At 36.0% G+C, this 21,802-nt stretch overlaps 1 long non-coding RNA gene across 1 annotated transcript; it reads right to left on the reverse strand.

Moving 5' to 3' along the window:
- Positions 1-1,387: 1,387 nt before the first annotated feature.
- LOC120350877 lies at positions 1,388-2,513 on the reverse strand. Its single transcript, XR_005571074.1, has 2 exons — positions 2,179-2,513; positions 1,388-1,692 (listed from the first exon to the last, which is right to left on the reverse strand). It is a non-coding gene; the product is annotated as an uncharacterized LOC120350877 (long non-coding RNA).
- Positions 2,514-21,802: the final 19,289 nt, after the last annotated feature.

Consider the following 21,802-nt stretch of genomic DNA (forward strand, 5'->3'; position numbering starts at 1 on the left):
TGTTTGAAGCTAGCATTAGAATTCAAAGAGTACAATATTTTATCACCTAGAGGTCCAGTTGTATAAGGAACAAGAATTTGCAATAGGCTTGTGTCAGACATAACTGATAAATCATGAATTTTTATAGCAGCTTCCAAGAATTTCAATAAGCTATCAATATTTAATCCATCACAAGGCTGAAGATTTTTCAAGAAGCTTTCTACAGGATTTCTCAATTTATTGTAGAAACTTGAATCAATTTCCAAAGTTGGTCTAGGGATCAAATTATTAACTTGATAACCATGATTGAGTTTTGATGGACCAATATTTTCAAATTCAGTTGTAGACTCACCACTTGTACCAGGTTCACACCTTGTTAATGTAACAGCACAAGTATCCTTTGAACTAGTTCCTAAATTTTTATTAATTACAACTTTAGATTGACTAGGAAAAGGTTCCAGTAAAGCAGCTGGATTCGGTGATGGTGGTCTAGATGGAGCAATCAAGCTTTGTAGTTCAATAATTCTATTATAACAATCAATAAAATGTTTTGCAAAATTCGAAAGCTCATCCAAATTTTCAGTCAAGACAAGAGTTTCTTCACTCTCAGTTTGTAAGAATACAATAATTTGTTTCATCCTATTTAAATAATGCATAAATATTGACTCAATTTTTACTACATTAGCTCTGATTACAGTTCTGTAATATCCAGTTTGCACACCATTTTGTACAGTGTCAATAAGTTCCATTACTTTTGGAAGTTTTTCTCTAAGACAATTGACTGACTCATTATAACTTGACAAATTATGAATAATTTGATTGGTACTATTACCTGCTAATGAACGATAGCTAGATCTAAGATTACTCGCATTGCATGACTCAAGACTTGACAAGTCTTCTCCCAAGGTCATGAGTTCAAAAACAAGGTTAGGTTTCACAAGATAATCAGGAATAATTCTCTGAGTTAAAAATTTACTCAGATCAATTTCATCAGAAATAGTCTGATTTAGTTTTTCCATGATTACAAAATCGATGGTTATAGCAAGTGAAACAATTCAATACGGTACAAAATACAAATCATGAAAATAATTGCTCAGTACTAAGCTCTCTCTCAGTAACCATACTAAATAAATTATACTTCAATTTCAACCAAGATTTCCATATAAATTAACCACGTTCTGCTACCAATTGTAACCAACCCTATTTGAGTAATCTCAAATAAGACTGCCTAACAAGTAGGAAGCAATGCTGGTCATGAGGGCCAGTGAATATTTTGGCAATCCTGGTTGAAATAAAATTTAAGCCAAGTCCGATTGAATCTTATATTTTCAAAATTAAAATCAATTTCATTTCTGAAGTTACAAAATAACAAGTTTACAAGTTTTGATTATTAAATCTATGTTAGTAACCCGGTAGGCCTACAACTGAAGCTTCAGTGTAATGTGGAATCGTAGATAAGCGACGATTATCGAAGTTTGAAACTCATAAAATTCGATGGACTTGGTTGAATTAGAAGCCGAATTGTAAAACAAGTGTTCTGCTTACCCCACTTCGAATTGTAAATGGAAATTTAACTTTCATACTGTACTTGAATTCCAAAATTTGGTTGAATTTGCTTGAGTTTATGGAAAATGTTTAGTCTCCTTCATCCTGTATTTATCCTGGTATTATATTTGTCCGGTCATTCAAAATTAATGGTAAAATAAAAAAAACCTGTTTGGAACAAAAGAAATAGAATAAAATCTAATAGATACAAGCATCACGTTGATGTTAACCAGAGTGGTTAACATGCAATGTTGGACAGGTTAATTATCAGGATACATTCTGTAGAAACATGATACCGTAAGAACAGCGGTAATAAAATATTATTATGACAAATCTCAAATAATTTAATAATAATAAATCTCAGAGGAATACGGCAAAATTAGTAAGCAAAATAGTTCAGATGAATAAAATAACGAAAGGAAATTATAAAATATCAGAAGGCTTAAATCAGTTACACATGGAGGGATAAAGTTGATTCAAATTCTAACAGCTTCTTTACGTTATTTGATAAATTTCAAAATAGGATGTAATCAAATTTATATTGAATTTATAGATGATAAAGAATTAATTAATAAAAAAACTAGGCAAATATGAGATTTTCGATAGAATAGCAGAATAACCTACAACATAGAGACAGTTACAAGTATAACTTACCCAACTGGGGTTATTCAAATATAAAATTCAATCAGGCATTGTAGATTTACATTTATGCTACTTTAGCATAATTTAAAAGAAAAATTTTGTAGTAAAATTTAGATATTTCATTATTCAAATTACATGCTACATTTTGAGATGCCACAGCTAGGCCTTTTAGAACAAGAAGAAAAGAAATCCCTGGCTGGCCAACCGACAAAGCTTCGTCCAGTTGTACCAATCCAACAAATCAAAATTATTAACTAGAAATTTTAATAAATGGATATTCAAAGTTATGTCCAAATAAGGAGAAAATAAAATAAATAAAATAAAATTAAGTAATTAATAAATTTTTGGTACAATCTCAGTGTGTGTCAGTTGGGGCAAGTACATCTGTTGTTGCAGGTCGAATGATATCATATACACATCAGGAGTTTTAGCCAAATTAGCATCACTGGACATAGATTTGGTTGCTGCCTCGGCTCGCCGGTGATGCAATTCCTGCTCTATTTTGGCTGCAGCATCTCCAGCCTTTACCCTTAAATTGAGAGTGTCACAAGTGGAGCATGTGTCAACTCTAGGCCGTTGAAAACCTAAGTTGAACTTTGTAATGAAAATCTCATTGTACCATTGTCGACTCACAGGTACCTGCCCTTTGTCATAGTCCTGACAATATTTTTCAAGGAAAGCTCGGTACATGCGGCTGACATTGAGGTCAGGAGACAAAAACCGTTTGGTTAGGGATTTAGCTCGAGCATAGTGACTCTCCTCAGAAGGGAAACTGTTTATGTGCTCAATTATTTTTTGAGACCATTGCACTCTGTCATGGGATTTCCGCTGACCTCCCCTTTTATCTGTAGCATCCATTTTCCCCTCCAAAATATTTGCTCCTATCAACTGCACTCTTCTTGCAGTCACTCCAAATGTGTTACAAAAAGTTCTCATGCATACTCTCACCTCACTGCCACCAGGTAGAATCAAGTGATAGCTGAAAGAATGTTGTCTTCTGCTCTCTGATGGGTGTTGGTATTGCCCATATCTTCTTCTCTTGATCAATTGCGGATGAATGAATCTTTGAAGGTAGGCTTGTTGCTTGTTGTAATCACCCAGTTCATAAAAAGTTCCAAATAGTATTCTTGACGATAATCTAGACGAATTCTCCTGCAGGAAAAAACACACTTGTAAGTGACCTGGCAACATACAAAAAATAAGAATGATTAATGCTGAGGAAGTACCAGGATGGTAGTATATTGTATGTATGTATAAAAAATATGTGAATCCGGGTGTCCCGATGATACATAATAGGGAGTAATGTCATAAACTGACAAAAATTGTTTTAATAGAGCATTGTCGAATTCTTTCCCTTGGTCCATTTGGATTTTCTTAGGAAGAAGGTGTCTAGCAAAGTATTGTTTTAGGGCCTTAGTTACGGCTACACTTGATAAATTGTCTAAAATATAAGCATCAAGCATTTTACTGAATGTATCAATATTATAGTCAACACTTTTTGATAAGAGAGAACGTCAATTTGTAATTCTTGAAACGGAGCCAAAGGTGTAGGAGTTTTTTCATAAGCAATTTTAACAGGTTTCCTATCATATTTCACTTGTAAGCAATTACTACATTTGTTGATGAAATTATTCACATCTCTGTACATAGAGGGCCAATAATATTCTTTTCTAATTCTAGTATAGTTTTCATTGATACCCCTATGAAACGTTTTACCTTCGTGATATCTTTGAATTATGTCAAGCTGTTCGTCTTTGTCAGTCACATCAATTAATTTTTTCTAATAAATTTTGAATTTAATTTCGTCCAACGCTTGGGTTAGTTCATCAGTGAAAGTCTGAATTATTTTGTTTTTCCAATTTTCAAGTGTACTTCCATGAACTTCACCATAAATTCCATAAGTCAGTATAGGATTAAGGTAGGTACGTTTTAATTTCGTCAACGTTATTTCTAATGTCTTCAGGATTTGTAAAGAAGAAAGTTATTCTTTGTTTACCAAAAACTTTTTTGAAATTCGGTTTGGATTTACCACGCTTTATAATCAATTGATTATGTTCACTATTCACGGGTCTACTCTCATCTGTAATGTGAACTGTAGCATTAGAACTTTCCTGTGAATGAACTGTCATTAAACTATCATTGTCACTGTCATTATGTATGTCTTGTTCTTGATTGCATTCAGGTAAAGGGGCTGTCAAAAAGTCATTCAAACTATTATTGTCACTGTCTTTACGATCGTCTCGTTCTTGATTGTTATTTTGTTGTATGTTTTTGTCAGTTACACAATCAAGTATTTCGTCCAACATTTCTTGGTCATTTACAGGAGCATTTTCGGTATTATTTAGCATGTCGTCTAACAACTGTTGAGCAAGTTGTGGATTTATTTCTGTCTCTTTATTCTGGACTTCAATAGGATCTCTGCTAAGAGCATCGGCAACTAAATTCGATTTGCCTTGTAAGTATTCAATGTCAAAGTTGAATTCTTCTAATAACAATTTCCATCGAACTAGCTTAGAGTTAGGCTCTTTTAATGAATGAAGCCACACTAGCGGCTTGTGATCAGTTCTCACAGTAAACTTGTTTCCGTACAAATAAGGACGATAATGCTTAATAGACCAAACTACAGCGAGCAACTCTTTTTCAATTGTTGACAAGTTGGTTTCCGCTGGGTTCAAAGCTCTTGATGCAAACGAGATCGGATGTTCACCGTCATCAAACTTCTGAGAAAGAACGGAACCAATGGCTTTGTTCGAAGCATCGGTGTAAAGAATGTATGGTCTATTCAAATCAGGTAATCTGAGTACAGGAGCGTTTATGATGCGATCTTTAAGATCATTGAACGCTTTAACAAAGGATCCATCTTTATTATTGAACATGACATTTTTTCTGAGAGAATGAGATAGAGGCTGTGCTATTTTAGCAAAATTCTTAATTAACTTTCTGTAATAACCACAAAGTCCTAAAAATTGTTTTACATTTTTCTGATCTTGGGGAATAGGAAAATTTTTAATTGCTTGCACTTTCAATGGATTTGGTTTTATACCTTCACGAGAAATCACATGACCTAAAAATAGTAATTCTCTATGGAAGAATTCAGTTTTGTCAAGTTGAACTTTACAATTATTGAATTTCTGCAATCTTTTGAAAACAGTTTCCAAGTGTCTCATATGTTCTTTTAGAGAGTTGGAAAACACAATTATATCATCAATATAAACTAACACATTTGGTAAATCAGCAAAAATCATATTTACAGCACGTTGAAAACAAGGTGGTCCATTTTTGAGACCAAAAGGGAGTCGTAAAAATTCATAATGCCCTGTTTCAGTGGAAAAGGCAGTTTTCGGAATGGATTCCTCTTCTAATTAAATTTGATGGAATCCGGATTTCAGGTCAATCAATAATTGAGAAATAATTAGCAAGTCCTATTTTACCGAATAAGTCTTCAATATTCGGCAGTGGAAAACGATCGTCTTTAGTTTTCAGATTCAATTTACGATAATCAACTACTAATCTCACCTTCCTTTTGCCAGATGCATCAGGCTTTTTGGGGACAACCCACAAAGGCGAATTATATGGAGAGTTTGAATTTCGTATGATCTTATTCTCTAATAGTTTGTCAATTTCTTCTTTTATATCTGTTGGAATGCATAGGATACCTGTAATTTTTTGTGTACACGGGTTCCTCATCAGTTGTATTAATTATGGTAGTTCTGTATGCATAGAGTTCAATTCAACATTTAACCTGGGTTGTTGTTGTTCATGCTTAGCTCTAAAACATTGAGTCGCTCGGTCAATTCAGCAATGATTTGATCTTTTTCGTCCATATGCTCAACATCCGTTTCGGTGGTGTGCATTGGTGTCTTGAATTTGGGGTTGGTCGAAGCAGTTCTCATGGAAACGTCCGTATTTGGCAACTGTTGTCTGAACTGTCCCGAACCTGAAAGTCTTGAATTTTGATACTGATTTTGATTGAAGTTTCGGAATTGATTCTGGTTACTTGCATTGAAATGTTGTTGTTTTTGGAAACCTTGTGGCCTATTAAAGTCTGGGAACATTGTGTTGGTAAACTTGATTTCTGTTCTTATTGTGGAAGGGTTTTTTTTTGCTGAGAATTGTTGTTGGGGGTGGGTTTGTTGACGTTTTTGTTTAAGTTTGTCATATCGTTGTGAAAACCTAGCTGTTTCAATAATAGGTGGCTGTTATTGATCAGTTTACTTCTAGCATCGTTCAAGTCTTTTATTTGGAGTGTTTGGAGATGGACACCAAGAGAAGTAGGAATACCGTTGCACAACACATTCACAGTTTGAGTATCTAACTGTTCAAGTAACATTTTTAGAGCCTGCCCCTCTACATTTTCAAGTTTGTATTTAGTCACAATTGTTGTTCATTTCGCTACTAACCTGTTCAGGAAATGCAAGGGATGTTCATTACTGTAGGATCTCATATTTATTAATTCAGTCATCAGTTGAGGGATTGATCTACTATCTGCAAAATTATTTTTTAAAGCTGTAATAAGTTCTGGAATGGTGGAACACTCGTTGTTACGTGCTACTTGTTTAGCTTCACCATGCAATTTGTTCAAAGATTTGTGTAAAATTGCCCAATGATTTCCCTTAGCTTCTTCAATATTATCTAAGGTAATATTCCCCATGAAGCTGAGAAACCACTTCCACAAAATTTAGTAATTCACTAGGGTCTCCAGAATAGTCCGGTATTAGATTGAGAAGTAACTCAGGTATAAGTTTGTTCACTTTGGTCATGGTTAGATTAATTTGCAAAAGCTTACATTCAAGAAGTTGAGTTGAAGATGATGGTATTGAGTCGGCGTCAGGTTCTTCGTCCTCCACAAATCTCCTTGCTCCTTGACCCACTCCAATTGATAAGGAAGGGAATCGATGATGTGATGATGATCTTGATCCACCAGGACTAGAGATCTGAGGTGAATCCAGATTGGAGTTGAAGATGAAGTTCTTGGCGACCCATGGTTAAGAGTTGACACTCACTTTGACAATATGAGACGTTGACAGTTGACACTTCGAAAATATTTCAAAGTCCCGATTTGGATAAAAGATCGAAAATTTGGCACTTCAAATTCCCGAAAAATCCGCGGGTCCCTGTTCGGGCGCCAGATAGATTTAAATTCGGTTTTTAAAAAATGATTTTTATTAAATAACATGATGTTAACACAACGAGAGCTGAGCACCGACTGACGGTCCAGGTGCTCCAAGCGGCTCATGACAATAAAGACAATGCAAATCTAAAAGTGATTACTAATGACTAATTACACTATTGATCTACATCACTGATGTTCAACAATGACAAATGGCGATGGTTTCACATGGGATGCTCTGACATGATCATTCCACTCAGAAGGCAGTTCAATACGCACGTTTTGTTTTATATTGCCCATATTTTTGTCACATTCCATGTAGCTATGACCACAGATAGGAAATGTGATGTGGACTGAATCCAGTCAATTAAATTTATGCACAAGTGAGTGTAGGTGGCGAATAACTGTGTAGTTCTTATTCTGTCCCACACAAGAATCACAGAATAATTCAAGATGTCTAACAGCCTTAGGTAGGAAATTTTCTAAAAATGAGTGCATCATAGAAACAACCTCATCTGAACCTTTCTTGGCAATTGTCTGATCATAAGTAAAAAAAAAGATTCACCAGTAGATAAAATATGAACATTGAACATGTAAAATGAGGACGGTAGTAAACATCATTTGTAGGGGGAACCTGGGATACTTGGCCCAATTTTCATTGGGTTCCATTTATTCATTTAAATTTACAATTTTAAAGGTTATAAAAACTGACTAAAGGCTTTAATGTAGTCTCATACATTTGGTACACCCTACTATTATCTTTTTATACTATAATTTCAGGTTTTAGAATAGTAGAATAGTTATTTGTGCAACTAGTGCGCAAAGTGACAGTTTGCTGCACCGAAAGAAACGTTTACGCCCGAGCCGTAGGCGAGGGCAGAATGGTTTCTTGAGTGCAGCAGAGGAACTTTGCGCACGTATTTCACATTAAGTTTTTCCTACAGTTACCATTGAATATGAAAAGTGGGTAATTATGGGTAAAATTGCCTGAAATGCATCAAATGTTTTTCTGTGTAATTTTATTATTGATAAAAACCTTAATCCTAAAATCCTAAAGTCCTCGTTGTCCTTGGTTATAATATAATGAATAATAATTAGCTCGTTGTGCTTCGTTGCACCTCTGCTCACTATAGCAGCCACAGCAGTCACTGTTACCAACTTCATTTTGATTTTGCTGCACTGTTGCTCCATATAACCTACTAAGTATTTTGCGTTGCCATGTTGCAAATCTGGAGTGCAGAAAAATTTTTCCCGCACTAGAGCGGAAAAGTGATTCTTTGCGTTCTGTAAACAGTGCAGCAATGGCCACTTTTCAACGTAACTGTAGGAAAAAAGATTTTCTAAACTGTTGCAAAAGAGTCAATAATCCCAGAACTTAGGATTCAATCTGCTCAGAGCCAATTGTGGAAATGTCTTCAATTTCAGGCCACTTGAAACGACTCCCCTCAATCCTTTCTGCAAACTTCACTGTTGCGTCCTCAGACTTTACCTCAAGCACTAACCCAACAAAATACTTAATGCTTCATTTTCCAAAAAAAATTACAACAATCCAATCATTAACTTTTGGTAAAAAAGAATTAAGACTATTATCTTCATTTAAATCCATATCTGATTCACTTTTCTCCATTTCAGACTCTAACTCAGCCAGTAGCTCTTGACTTGTGTCACTTTCACTCTCAGGTTTCTTGCTTTTTTATTAGGCCTGTTGAGTTTGATCTTTTCTTTGAATAACGCCTTCTTTGCTCTTTCTTCCTTCTTCTGTTTTTTCTCCTCACGTTCTCTATGCTTCATTTCAATTTCACATTTGTTTGGCGTGTCCGTTGCTATCATCGTTTTCCCCTTCTTTCTGCCTTTTTTAACGTCTTTCCTTGGCCCTGCCTTTGGATAAGGCAATAAAGTTTCAGGACTAACACAAAAACTCTGAGAAGTTGAGGGAATTGACCCAATGTCACAAAAACTTCCAGAAGTTGTAGGCATCAACCCAACATCAGCTGCAGGATGCAATGTGGATGACTGTTCATGCAATACTGGTAATGTAGTAGGTTGTACAATTTCAGAGGCGTCAGGTACTGTTTCGCAATTTGGGTTTGGATGGTTGGTTATAGCTGAACATAAAAAGTCAACATCAGTAAATCTATTCTCATTGAAAGGCCTAATCCCCGCAGCTTCAAAACCACTCATTATGTTTCTAGGTGTAAAAGACTGAGGGAATGCTCTCCCAACAAGACCAGCAATGTCATAAATCGATAGTGGTGTGCCCGGTTTCTCTATTGTTAGTCTGTTTGTCAAGTAAGTGTTGTAGCATCCTTTAACCCTTTCACTACTGCATTTCTGCTGCTAGTAAAAAAAAATTTTTTACCACTTATATTGGCAGTTTATGGTTTATTCAGTATGTTGAGCCATAATTTACTGAAAAATATATCAAGAATAAAAAAATATAGCATGTCCACTGTGATGGACAAAGGGAGTCAACGGGTGCTTCTATTGAACTAATGAAAAAGGATTAAAAGGCTCTACAATACAATACTTACATGAATATAATGATGCAAATATAGTTTCAATCTATGCAATAATTCATAAATATTAATTTTTATGACATTTTTCCCATAATATATACTAAAATAGTACAAAATAGGAATAATAATAAGAAAAACGTGGATGAAATAGTATTCAATCATTTATTCTACAATTATATAGAAGTATGTTCAAATAATAATAAAAAATATACTCATTCTAAAAATAAAAAGATGAATTTACATGATGTAAATAAAACAATCAAGTCAAAATATATAAGTAAACATGTAAGTAAAACATATACGGTAAGTCAAATCTATGAAAATTACCTATCTCTACCTGTGAAATTGTTTGAGACAATTCCTCCCTGGCACAAAACATAGATGAACCTTGCATTTTTCACAAAATACATGGGTTCTTTTTGAACAACCAGGATTCTTACATCTTGTTGCTTCTTTTTTTTCGTCATACTCAGGTTGATGATCAACCAGATCTTTTTGGACTTCATTGATAGGCCTAAGTTCCATGATTCTCTTAGGCCTACTTGCAATAGGCATTACATCATCATCCTCCTCCTCCTCCTCAATATTTTTAGGGCGTCCTCTCTTCCTCCCTGATCCTACGGGGTTATCCATTTTTATGAGAGCCTCTCCCAACCTCAATTTAAAATCTAGAAGATCTAGAAATTTCTCTTTCCTCTCTTCCTTCTTCAACTTATATTCTAGCCATGAGTTCACACAAGCCATATCAATAGCATGAAAAAATAATCGCAGAGTCCACTTACGGCTCTTGATAAAAATTCTATAGAGTGCAATCAGCTGATCTACCTTGTCAACACCTCCCATACCATAATTATATTTTTTATAGAAAAGAAGAATAAACTGAAATATCCAGAGGCTGTAATTTATGAGAGCAATGAGGAGGGAAAGTCAACATGACAATCCCATTTTCTCTGGCAAAGTCAATTGCAGGAAGCGAAATATGAGTCTCGTGATTGTCAATGAGCAGTAGAACTTTTTTTTCTTTTGAACATCTAGTAAATTTGACAAAATGTCTCAAATTGTTTGGACGTTATATCAATGTTCCCCTTTGTTGTCTGGCGTTGTGTGGTGGAGGGGGCAATTGAAGGGTGACACCCAGCATAATTGCGCCAGTTGCCGACTACCAGCCAATCCAACAGCTCACCTTCTCGTAATGTCGATTTTTGCAAAGTGATTTATTGTGATTTATTCCAAGTGTTGTCTCGTATCATGATCTGGACCCGGGATCCTGGAAGCAAGGAGGATTTGGACATGAAGGTAGGCCTATGTTATTGTGCACTTAGGCACTTTAAATTGTTCAACTTGCTACCCGACGCCAGACAACCCCAAAATGTTCTCGATGTAATTGATGCAGTCCACAAATCAGAGTGCTGTTTGAGCCAGCCTCTGTCGAATAAACACAAATAAAATGCAAAATTTTCTTCTGTCATCCATCCGGAAATATAGGCTGCACCATTTGAGCCAGGAGGTGCACCAAATAAAAATGCAGGATTCATTTTGTGTCTAGGAAAGATGGTGGGATACTATTACCCAAGGCATTGATAGCATTCAACACAGTGACTGTTTGCCCTCTTTCTGCAGATGTTACTAAGCCTACAACTTGTTTCAATTTTTTGGGGGCAATAATTTTTGGGCATCTTTGTACTGTAGTAACCCCAGTTTCGTCTGCATTCCATATTGACTCTGGGCCAAATTTTTCCCTATTCAAAACTTCCCTCAGGTTCTGGTAGAAAGCGGAGACATTGTGCTTATTGAAGCTCATTGACCGGCCTAAGCTTGTAGCTTCTGGTTTTTTCAATGACAACTCAGGGTGTCTTTCCATGAATCCCTGCCTCCAAAAATAGCCTGCTTGCTTCTCTTTATTCCAGCTTACAGGATATTTTTTATTATTCTTTACAGCTAAGTCATAGGCAAGTTTCGAAATCATTTCAGTTGTCAATCCATGGTTCATCCGAGCCATTGTCTCTAAATACTTGGCTAATTCAATTTCCTCCTCTTCTGAAAATATTTGATTGTGCCTATATGAGGGTTGAAAATCGGTGGTTTCATTGTTTTGAATTTTTCGCACATATCTACGCAGTGTGTTACGAGATAGGCCAAACTCTTTAGCTACAGAGTGTAGAGCTGAACCATTTAATACCCTTTCTACTGCTCTTTTCATTAAGCCAGCGGGGATTTGGTCTCTAGCTTTTGCTCCTTCCTTTCTCTGGTATTTTTGAGGCATCTGCAAAAAAAAATACTTAGAACCCAGGCAATAGAATATGTACTGGTTGGGTCAAGTATCCCTAACTTTCCTGGGTCAAATATCTCCAACTGTTCCATCCTCACTTAACCTCAAATTTTACTCATTTGATACTGATCTAGAAACTGTTAAATAACATAATTTTGTAGCTCAAGAAATACTAAGTCAATATAAATCACAGAAAATAACTTACCTTGAAGTGTCTTCTGTTGATACAAATTAATAGTTGTATGAACTCAAACTTTTACGTCTCCGTCACTGAAACTAATTCACGTTTATACTGCATAAGCAACAGCACATATCAGAATTGTTGTTCCCTCCAATTTGTCACATAACCTAAAACCAAGCAGTGATGCCATTGCCAACCCTCTAAAATTTCCCTCATATGGGAAAATTCGCTTTGGTCAAGTATCCTTATGGGTCAAGTATCCCAGGTCCCCCCTAGGCACGAACGTTAATATCCATGGACTATGTTTGTTTTTTGCCTTTCTAGCACTTGTAAAAGTTACTTCTGATAGTCAAGAACAGAATGGCAGGAATATCTCATATTTGAAAAAAATGTGACTTTGTCTGTTTTTTCCCTGTACCCTTCAAATATTAAAAATCCTTTTTGATTTTCAAGCATTACTGAACATTCAGACTTCATAGAGGTTCTGTTATGAACTTATGATCATGATTGCGCCAAGGAAGGAACGTTTAATTAGAACATTAGAGTGACAGCTACATCGTTGCTGCTGCTGTTGCAGCAGTATTGCTGCTAGCTACAGAGCTGTGGGTGGGCATTTTGTCAACCACTACTCCATTCTATTATTTTACTCTTTGTTCCAGCTTTCTTCAATGTGATATTTGGTTGAAGAAAATATATAATAAAAAATACAAGAACTTCGAATTTTGCAAGAGCAAAATTGACTCTTAAATGCTAAAACGGGACAAATAAGCGTCCCGAGAGGTTTGGTGGGGCAAAGGGACAAGTCTCCAGAAAATGGGACTGTCCCGTTTAAAACGGGACGTCTGGTCACCCTAGTCGTAGCTTGAACATGAGCAGGTCCAACGCAGACAACAATATGATCAACGCTGAAGGTCTTTCCAGGGTTCAGACTCATCCATGAATCAACTGAAGCATTATAAGAAGTCTATAGAGTACTACATTCAAAGGTTGCAGTTTATATATTTGTTGTATGAGGTGGAAAGGTGAATATGGACACCTTTACTCTTTGCAAGATCAATCACATTAGCATAAAAATGACTTTCAAGTCAGTAACGTTATCAAATCAGTTATCTACAGTAACGAAAGGTTGTTTAGGGTGCTCCCACTCTTGTCAATAAAATTTCTCATGACTTCTAAAAATAAATCAGAGGTCATCCATCCTATCTTTGTTGCCGGGCCATTGGTTCCTGGTGGAGCTCCATGGATAATATGAGTTTCAAAGTTCACACGAGGGAGCACCATTACTGGAGGTAAAGCCATCCCTGAAGCACCCTGAAACAATGCAACATACTGTAACTAGAGTTCCTTTTAGTTCCCGCCTCTGCGGCTTTTGCTGCTGCCGCCCCTGCTGCCAAAATCCTCCACTGCCGCACTGGAGGATCAGGCATAATGTCGAGTATTGGGCTCAACTGCCAAATCCGTTCCATCGATTTCTCAAGGCTTTTATAGTCTGGTATATCTGATTAGTCACGCTTGCACACTGCCTACAGCCTTTTTCAGCAATAATCATTCGTGGATTTTGTACAGTAGTGCCTGGGAATGCATGAAGCACATTTTAATCCACCGGGAAGTGGTTTTTAAACTCATGAATAATATGCAGAGGAGTTGTTTCAAATGGTCATTATTCCAACGGGAGTTGGAATACTAGCACCTAGTACTGTAGTGCTTCTACCGACAACACGATGTGTACTGTGCAGGCCTGCAGTTCAAACAATGCTGTATGTGTTTATATGATCTTCAATAAATTTAATTTTACTAAAATGTTTTGCATTCCCTGATCTTTGCTTCCCTCTTGCATCTTTAGGTGACTTCCCAAAAGCTAGGAGATTACAAATCCTTCTTACATGTTCTGTAGTAATGCCATGGACTTTAACAAAAGCGGTTTTACATACCTTTCTGCGCCCTGATTGTAATGATAGTGTATAAATACAGCCAACACCTTTTGTCTTTTTTAGACTTTCTCAAGTCTATTTCATCAACAGTCACATCCGGGTTTAATCATGTTCTTCTTCTTGCTATTGGTCGAATGGAAATCAATCTTTGCAGATTTGCATCTTGCTCATTTTTTGTGTCGTAGCTTATGAAGTTGGTGTACAAATCCATTGTTTCATTCTGAAACATTGTTTCATGGTCAGTGAATTTTTGACTACATCTGAAACAATAAAGAAAAATGGAAACGAAATATCAGAACATAACTTGTTTAAAATATTTCAAATTTGGTCACCAAGTCTATTACTTGGGTTTTTTTGCATTGTGCAGGATGAGCAAGAATGATACCGTCATGTTGATAGATACTTTAATCCAAGATTAAGTTAGTTATTACGTTAAGCGACTCATCCCTCAGCACAAGCATTATGCTTGACAGACATTACTTCTTGTAAATTATTTTCAAGCAAAAAAAATCATGTTCTCCAGGTGTGTAGGACAGGGCTAAGATGTGTGCTATGGTAGGACCAAGAGTGTTGATCACACAAGACGTTGATGATCCATTCTCATTTGTGGGTTGATCCAAGATAACCTGTAGATATGAACGAATATGAATTTATATATTTCACCTCCTCATTATCATCTAGTTCAAAGGAATATATAGTTATTTCCACTTTCAAAAAAAAAAATACAAGCTAAGTGATAGTTTAAAGTAAACTATAACCACACCTTCAATAGCCAAAACTGTCTGGATTGGCAATGAGAAATAGCCTATTAAATTTTTTATAAACTGGTTGGCTCGGATCTGATAGCTGGTTAATGAGTTCTCAGGTCACTCCTAAACAAGTTCAGAGGTAGATAGATCGATAGAAGAGGTAGATAGAGGTGAAGAGAGATAGATAATTGTCTTAATTTTTCAAGCATTATGCTTGACAGACATTACTTCTTGTAAATTATTTTCAAGCAAAAAAATTCATGTTCTCCAGGTGTGTAGGACAGGGCTAAGATGTGTGCTATGGTAGGACCAACAGTGTTGATCACACAAGACGTTGATGATCCATTCTCATTTGTGGGTTGATCCAAGATAACCTGTAGATATGAACGAATATGAATTATATATTTCACCTCCTCATTATCATCTAGTTCAAAGGAATATATAGTTATTTCCACTTTCAAAAAAAAAATACAAGCTAAGTGATCGTTTAAAGTAAACTATAACCACACCTTCAATAGCCAAAACTGTCTGGATTGGCAATGAGAAATAGCCTATTAAATTTTTTATAAACTGGTTGGCTCGGATCTGATAGCTGGTTAATGAGTTCTCAGGTCATTAGCTCCTAAACAAGTTCAGAGGTAGATAGATCGATAGAAGAGGTAGATAGAGGTGAAGAGAGATAGATAATTGTCTTAATTTTTCAAGCATTATGCTTGACAGACATTACTTCTTGTAAATTATTTTCAAGCAAAAAAATTCATGTTCTCCAGGTGTGTAGGACAGGGCTAAGATGTGTGCTATGGTAGGACCAACAGTGTTGATCACACAAGACGTTGATGATCCATTCTCATTTGTGGGTTGATCCAAGATAACCTGTAGATATGAACGAATATGAATTTATATATTTCACCTCCTCATTATCATCTAGTTCAAAGGAATATATAGTTATTTCCACTTTCAAAAAAAAAAATACAAGCTAAGTGATAGTTTAAAGTAAACTATAACCACACCTTCAATAGCCAAAACTGTCTGGATTGGCAATGAGAAATAGCCTATTAAATTTTTTATAAACTGGTTGGCTCGGATCTGATAGCTGGTTAATGAGTTCTCAGGTCATTAGCTCCTAAACAAGTTCAGAGGTAGATAGATCGATAGAAGAGGTAGATAGAGGTGAAGAGAGATAGATAATTGTCTTAATTTTTCAAGCATTATGCTTGACAGACATTACTTCTTGTAAATTATTTTCAAGCAAAAAAAATCATGTTCTCCAGGTGTGTAGGACAGGGCTAAGATGTGTGCTATGGTAGGACCAACAGTGTTGATCACACAAGACGTTGATGATCCATTCTCATTTGTGGGTTGATCCAAGATAACCTGTAGATATGAACGAATATGAATTTATATATTTCACCTCCTCATTATCATCTAGTTCAAAGGAATATATAGTTATTTCCACTTTCAAAAAAAAAATACAAGCTAAGTGATAGTTTAAAGTAAACTATAACCACACCTCCAATAGCCAAAACTGTCTGGATTGGCAATGAGAAATAGCCTATTAAATTTTTTATAAACTGGTTGGCTCGGATCTGATAGCTGGTTAATGAGTTCTCAGGTCACTCCTAAACAAGTTCAGAGGTAGATAGATCGATAGAAGAGGTAGATAGAGGTGAAGAGAGATAGATAATTGTCTTAATTTTTCACTCTACATACAACATAAGTGATGTGGGCGAAGTTGAGGCATAAGAGCACCCTCTTCCACTTGACCCACAGTATTAAAAAATAACAATTTGTTTACAATGCAAAAAAATATGAAATTAGTTGACCGAAGGTAGTGAGGTCTATGTTTTAACTCGGATTTTCCTTTGTCTGTCTGTACCAATGTAACGCGATTATGGCTAAACGTGTTGATAGAATTCTATGAGATTTGGCAGGAATATTCATTTTTCAACTGCGCATCGATGTATACACAAGGTTTTTTGAAATTTTGCATTTTAAGGATAATATGAAAAGAAAAGGAATTCCTTCATACTCTGAATATATCATCTACTTTGAAGATAGGATTAATCATAACAGCCTTAATCAGCAAAAGCATTAACACGTAGACTGTCAAGCACTATCTTGAGACACTTTCATCCAGGCAATCATATGTATTTTACTGTTTTGAACTCATATTTGCTTACATTCAGCTTCCAATAAATGTTAATTTTAATAAAAATTAAAAAAATGTGTGACTCACCTTTGGTACACATGGCCTGATGGAATGATTCTTACAGTTTTGGGCCGCGTGTACCAAAAATGAGTCAACACTTCAAATGTCATATGTTTGAACTCTAACTGTTACTATGACTAAATATTTCCAAAATACATAGAAAATCATATACATGAGATCCAGGAAGATAATAAGGGGAATTTCTTTTTCCAAACTTATTCCAAAAATTCATAAGGTAAAAAATACAAAAACACCATCTTTTTATAGCATCTCTTGCAGCGCCCTCGATTGGTCTTGATAAGGTTGTGATGGGTTTCAGGAATTGGTTGAGGTGGAGTGAATGTGGCATTTCCAGGAACCGTATTTTTTTCATTACAGCTACTACATTGTCAACATGCTTTGTACTGAGCATCAATACATCTCTGCGATCTTTCCACTTCAGCACAACTATTTTTGTATCGTTTTTTTGAGCAATGATTTTCCCCCTTTCTTAGTTCTTTATCTACAACATATTTGGGATTGAACTTCCTATTCTTCCTCAGTGCTCCCACCAAATGTGTCTTATTTTGGAGCAGTGTGTCGGCTAATTTTACACTAGTGTACCAGTTGTCTACATAAATCGTTCTGCCATTAATCAAGTAAGGATTACACAATTCCAGTACTACTTTGGAGGAGACATTTGTTCCTGGAGTTGCTTCTTTACCGGCATATATTTTATATGCAACAGTGAAGCAATCCTTTATGCACAGCTTGAAAACTTTTATTCCATATGGATGAGCTTTCTGCTTATTGTACTGACGAAATACAATACGTCCTCTAAAAGGAACCATACTCTCATCGATGCTAATAGACTCCTCAGGGATCATTACATTACGAAAATTTTCTTTCATTGCATCAATGAGCCCGAGAATTTTATGGAGTCTTATCACCTACAGGGGTCTCATTATTATTATTACAATGAAAATTGGAAAGTAAAAGCTCAAATCTATTTCTAGACATGAACTGTGGGAGAACAGATGAAAATTTGCTATTTTTTCTCCAATAGTGAGGTATTGTTGGCATAACATTCAAACTCATGAACATAACTACACCTAAAAACATTTCATCTCATACCTGTCAGTCTTTACCCATTTCTTGATCCTACATGAACACTTTTTTCCAGCATGAGCAAGATCATGAGCAGCTCTACATTCATTACCATCTGATTTGTTTCCACTACCAATAAATCAATAATTCCCTCATTGACAATAAGTTCAACAAAATCGACTGGATCACAGTTCATCATAGTATCAGTGATGTCGCTATTTATTCCTACTTCTTCATTGTTGAAATTGTAGTCGAAATTAGTTAGCTGGTTTGACTCACCAACAACATCCCATGTATACCTCTCTTGTCCTCTGGCATTCGGTTCAACTGCATCTACTTCAACTTCTTGTTCAGGATATTGTTCACCAATGTCGATAAATTGTTCACCTTGCACTTGCACATTATCTTCTTCAACAACCATGTCAGCATTATCTGAATCACCATCTGCACTATCAGGTTCATAAGCCGGATCATTGTCACTGTTATAGTCAAACTCTAAATCAAAATCTTCAATATCACTATCGTTCAATGCTCTATATAAATCATCATTGGATATGAAATAGTTATCCATTTTTTGTTATTTATCACTGTAAACTAATAGCAGATCATACAAGCAAAACAGTACTGAGCAGAAAATGTAAACAACTAACATAGCATGTTTCTGTTCATCAGTGTGCTTCTAGGCCAGCGCCTTTCAAATACTGTATTTGTGATGAATCTACAATTGTTTATAAGAAACTATTTTCAATGACTAAATAATCATTCCACTACTATATAATCATGTGAAATATATTAGACAATTAAAGCAAATATTTTGGAGAATCAATAATTTGTAGCTCAGCAAAAATTTGCATTTTTCATTGTTTTGCTCACACGCTCATATCTTGAGAAAAATGCATTCAACTGACATGACTAACTATTCAGAAATGAAGCTTGATAAATTCTCTAGAATATTTGTTTTGTGGTGATTTGTAATATCTCCAACAGTTTTCGAGATATACGCTCTTAAAAGTGTAAAATTGTTAAAATAACAGCTTTTAATCCTATTTTTTGATGTATCGTAAAGCATTGTTGGGGAGTTGTAGGCCTCCCCAATTTTTTTGAAAAAAGTACTGTGTGTGATCCCATTTGCCCCATGGAACCGGGGCAATTGGAATCTCAGCCGTTACTTTTCCTATTATTCAATGCAAAGCTATACAGAGGCAATTGGAGTATAGCTTTTTAAATTCCCTTTCCTTTCATTTTTTCTCTATCTTGAATACTTTTTGAGTTATGAACTTTTTCAAATGTCGTGACATGACCTTCAGAAATCTTGCTAATAGAGAAAATAGCTAAAATATAAATTTAAATGAATAAAAGTGTTGTATTCACATACCTGTGTTGAAATTGAGTTGATTCTTCCTCTTGATAGTATAATATTGTCTCTATATTGATAGTATTGAAAAAAATATTGTCCGTAGGGCCTATTTACTTTAGGAAATAACACTAACGCTATACACTATATACACTAACGCTGCTTTCTCTCTTCTTTATTCAGCCTATTGTATGTTGTAAGATGCAAAGGAAATCTTGAATCTTATCTCCTCTCTGCGACCCAGAATGGGAACAGAAAGGCGTAGCCTACTATTACATCTTGAATTTGAAATTTTGAAATATCCTCCTGCTCAGGCCAAACAAAAACACTCCCCTCACCACTTCTTTCTCGCGCATTTCACAATCGGCTCTTCGTCACCATCAACAGTTTCAAATTCTAATATTTTCCCTACAAAATGTTTTTTTTTTTGTATTGGTTGTGCATGCAACCAAGACCCAGTCACCTACTCTGTATTTATCATCATCAAAAACCTCTTCTGTCTCCTCATTTTCCTCTTCAATCATATCTAGGCTTAGATTTTCCAAATCATCATTGTCACTGTCTGATATTTCATCAATTTCTAAACTTTCATTACTATCTTTGTCATCATCATCATCTTCATAAACTTTTTTTACTTTCTTCTTGTTAAGACTTTTCAATGAATTCATTTTCTTTCCAGACTTCTTCTCAGGCTGAACTTTCATCTTTTTTTCTGGTTTTCATTTTCTTCTAGAATGCGATTAGACTCAGTTGCCGTTACAACTTCTGCACCTGGCACAACTTTTCTCTTTGATACTTTTTTGGAATCGGAGTTTGTTTTATTGTAGCTAAGAGCACTTCCTCAAATGAGTTAGGCCTACGTTTTTCGTCATTTTCTCTCTCTGCTGTTGAATCTGTTCTCTCTTCACCTGTAGGCCTACTGCTACATGAAGCAGGTTGTGGTTCACTGATAGGTAGCTCTGTAGGTAGATCAGTAGCTGAAGAAGGTCCTGGTTCATTTCTGTTCTCGTACCGCTGGAGTGCCTCTGGGTCGAATTTAGTTTTCTCCACGGCATACTTGTTCAACGGGTGAATACCTCCCTTTTTGAAACCCTGTTTTATTAGGGTTGCATCAGTCTCACTCCACACTGAACCTACCAGTTTCGAAAAATCTTTTTTTGGAATTTTCACACCAACGTGTTTTCGTTGATAAGCTGTCAACTTCTGATCCCACCTCACCTTCAAACTCTTGTATACCGAGATGTCCAGCGGTTGTAGAAGGTGGCTGGAGTGAGCTGGAAGTTTCAGAATAGTCACATCATTTTCTAATGCAGCTTTTATCATTTCGGGACTTAGATGGGTGGAATGACCGTCGAAAATTAGGAGGACTGGCCTTTCAGGAACACAATGTCTCAAAAACGTTTTTTTGAAGTAGTTCAAGAAAATGTCCGACTGCATCCACCCATTAGGGGATTGAAACACAATGAGTGGGGGCAACTTCCCCCCATCTGCATTCGCCCCAAAGAGAACAGTTGTGTTTTCACGTCCGGGCCCACTCACTACTCTGGAGGACGGACTGTTTTTTTGTCCAACGACTTTGGTTTTTGAAGGATCGAGACAAAAACTTGTCTCGTCAATGTTGTAAATTTGGGATGGTTTCATTGACAGATCTAATTCATTGATTGTTCTTTCGAGAAGTTCAAAGTAACTGTAAATTATGAAAGGGTCGGTTGCTTTTTTTCTTGCGTATTCAAGAGACTGCGGTTTTTTCAAAGACAAATTATTTCTTTTTTGAATTGTATGAACTAATCTTCTCCCGGGTACCCATCTTTGAAAGGTGTCTTAATCTCATTTTCCTTCACATACTCAGCAATAACTTCTATCACTTCTTTCCGAGATAGCCCCCAGCCCCACTTCTCCATTGCCTTTAAACCATTCGATAATTCTCTTTCTTCATCAGGGGAGAAAACAGTAGGCCTTCCAGCTCCTTGTCCTACTCTCCTGGTCCCCTTCTTAGCATGCATTAGCGTGCTGTATGGTATATTGTACTTTTTAGATTCCAATTACCCCAACAGCCGTGATCCCAATTGCCCCATGATGCAATTTTCACGGGGTAATTGTGATCACGGCTATAACTTTTTTCTGAACGTTTCTAGAGAAATTTCGACTCCATTTTTGAATTCTACGCCCGAAAAAACCTTGAAAAGCATTCCACTTTCACATCTTGCACAGCTGGTATTCAACCTGTAAAT

Source organism: Nilaparvata lugens, chromosome 4, assembly GCF_014356525.2.
Source record: "Nilaparvata lugens isolate BPH chromosome 4, ASM1435652v1, whole genome shotgun sequence".
NCBI classification, from domain to species: Eukaryota; Metazoa; Arthropoda; class Insecta; order Hemiptera; family Delphacidae; genus Nilaparvata; species Nilaparvata lugens.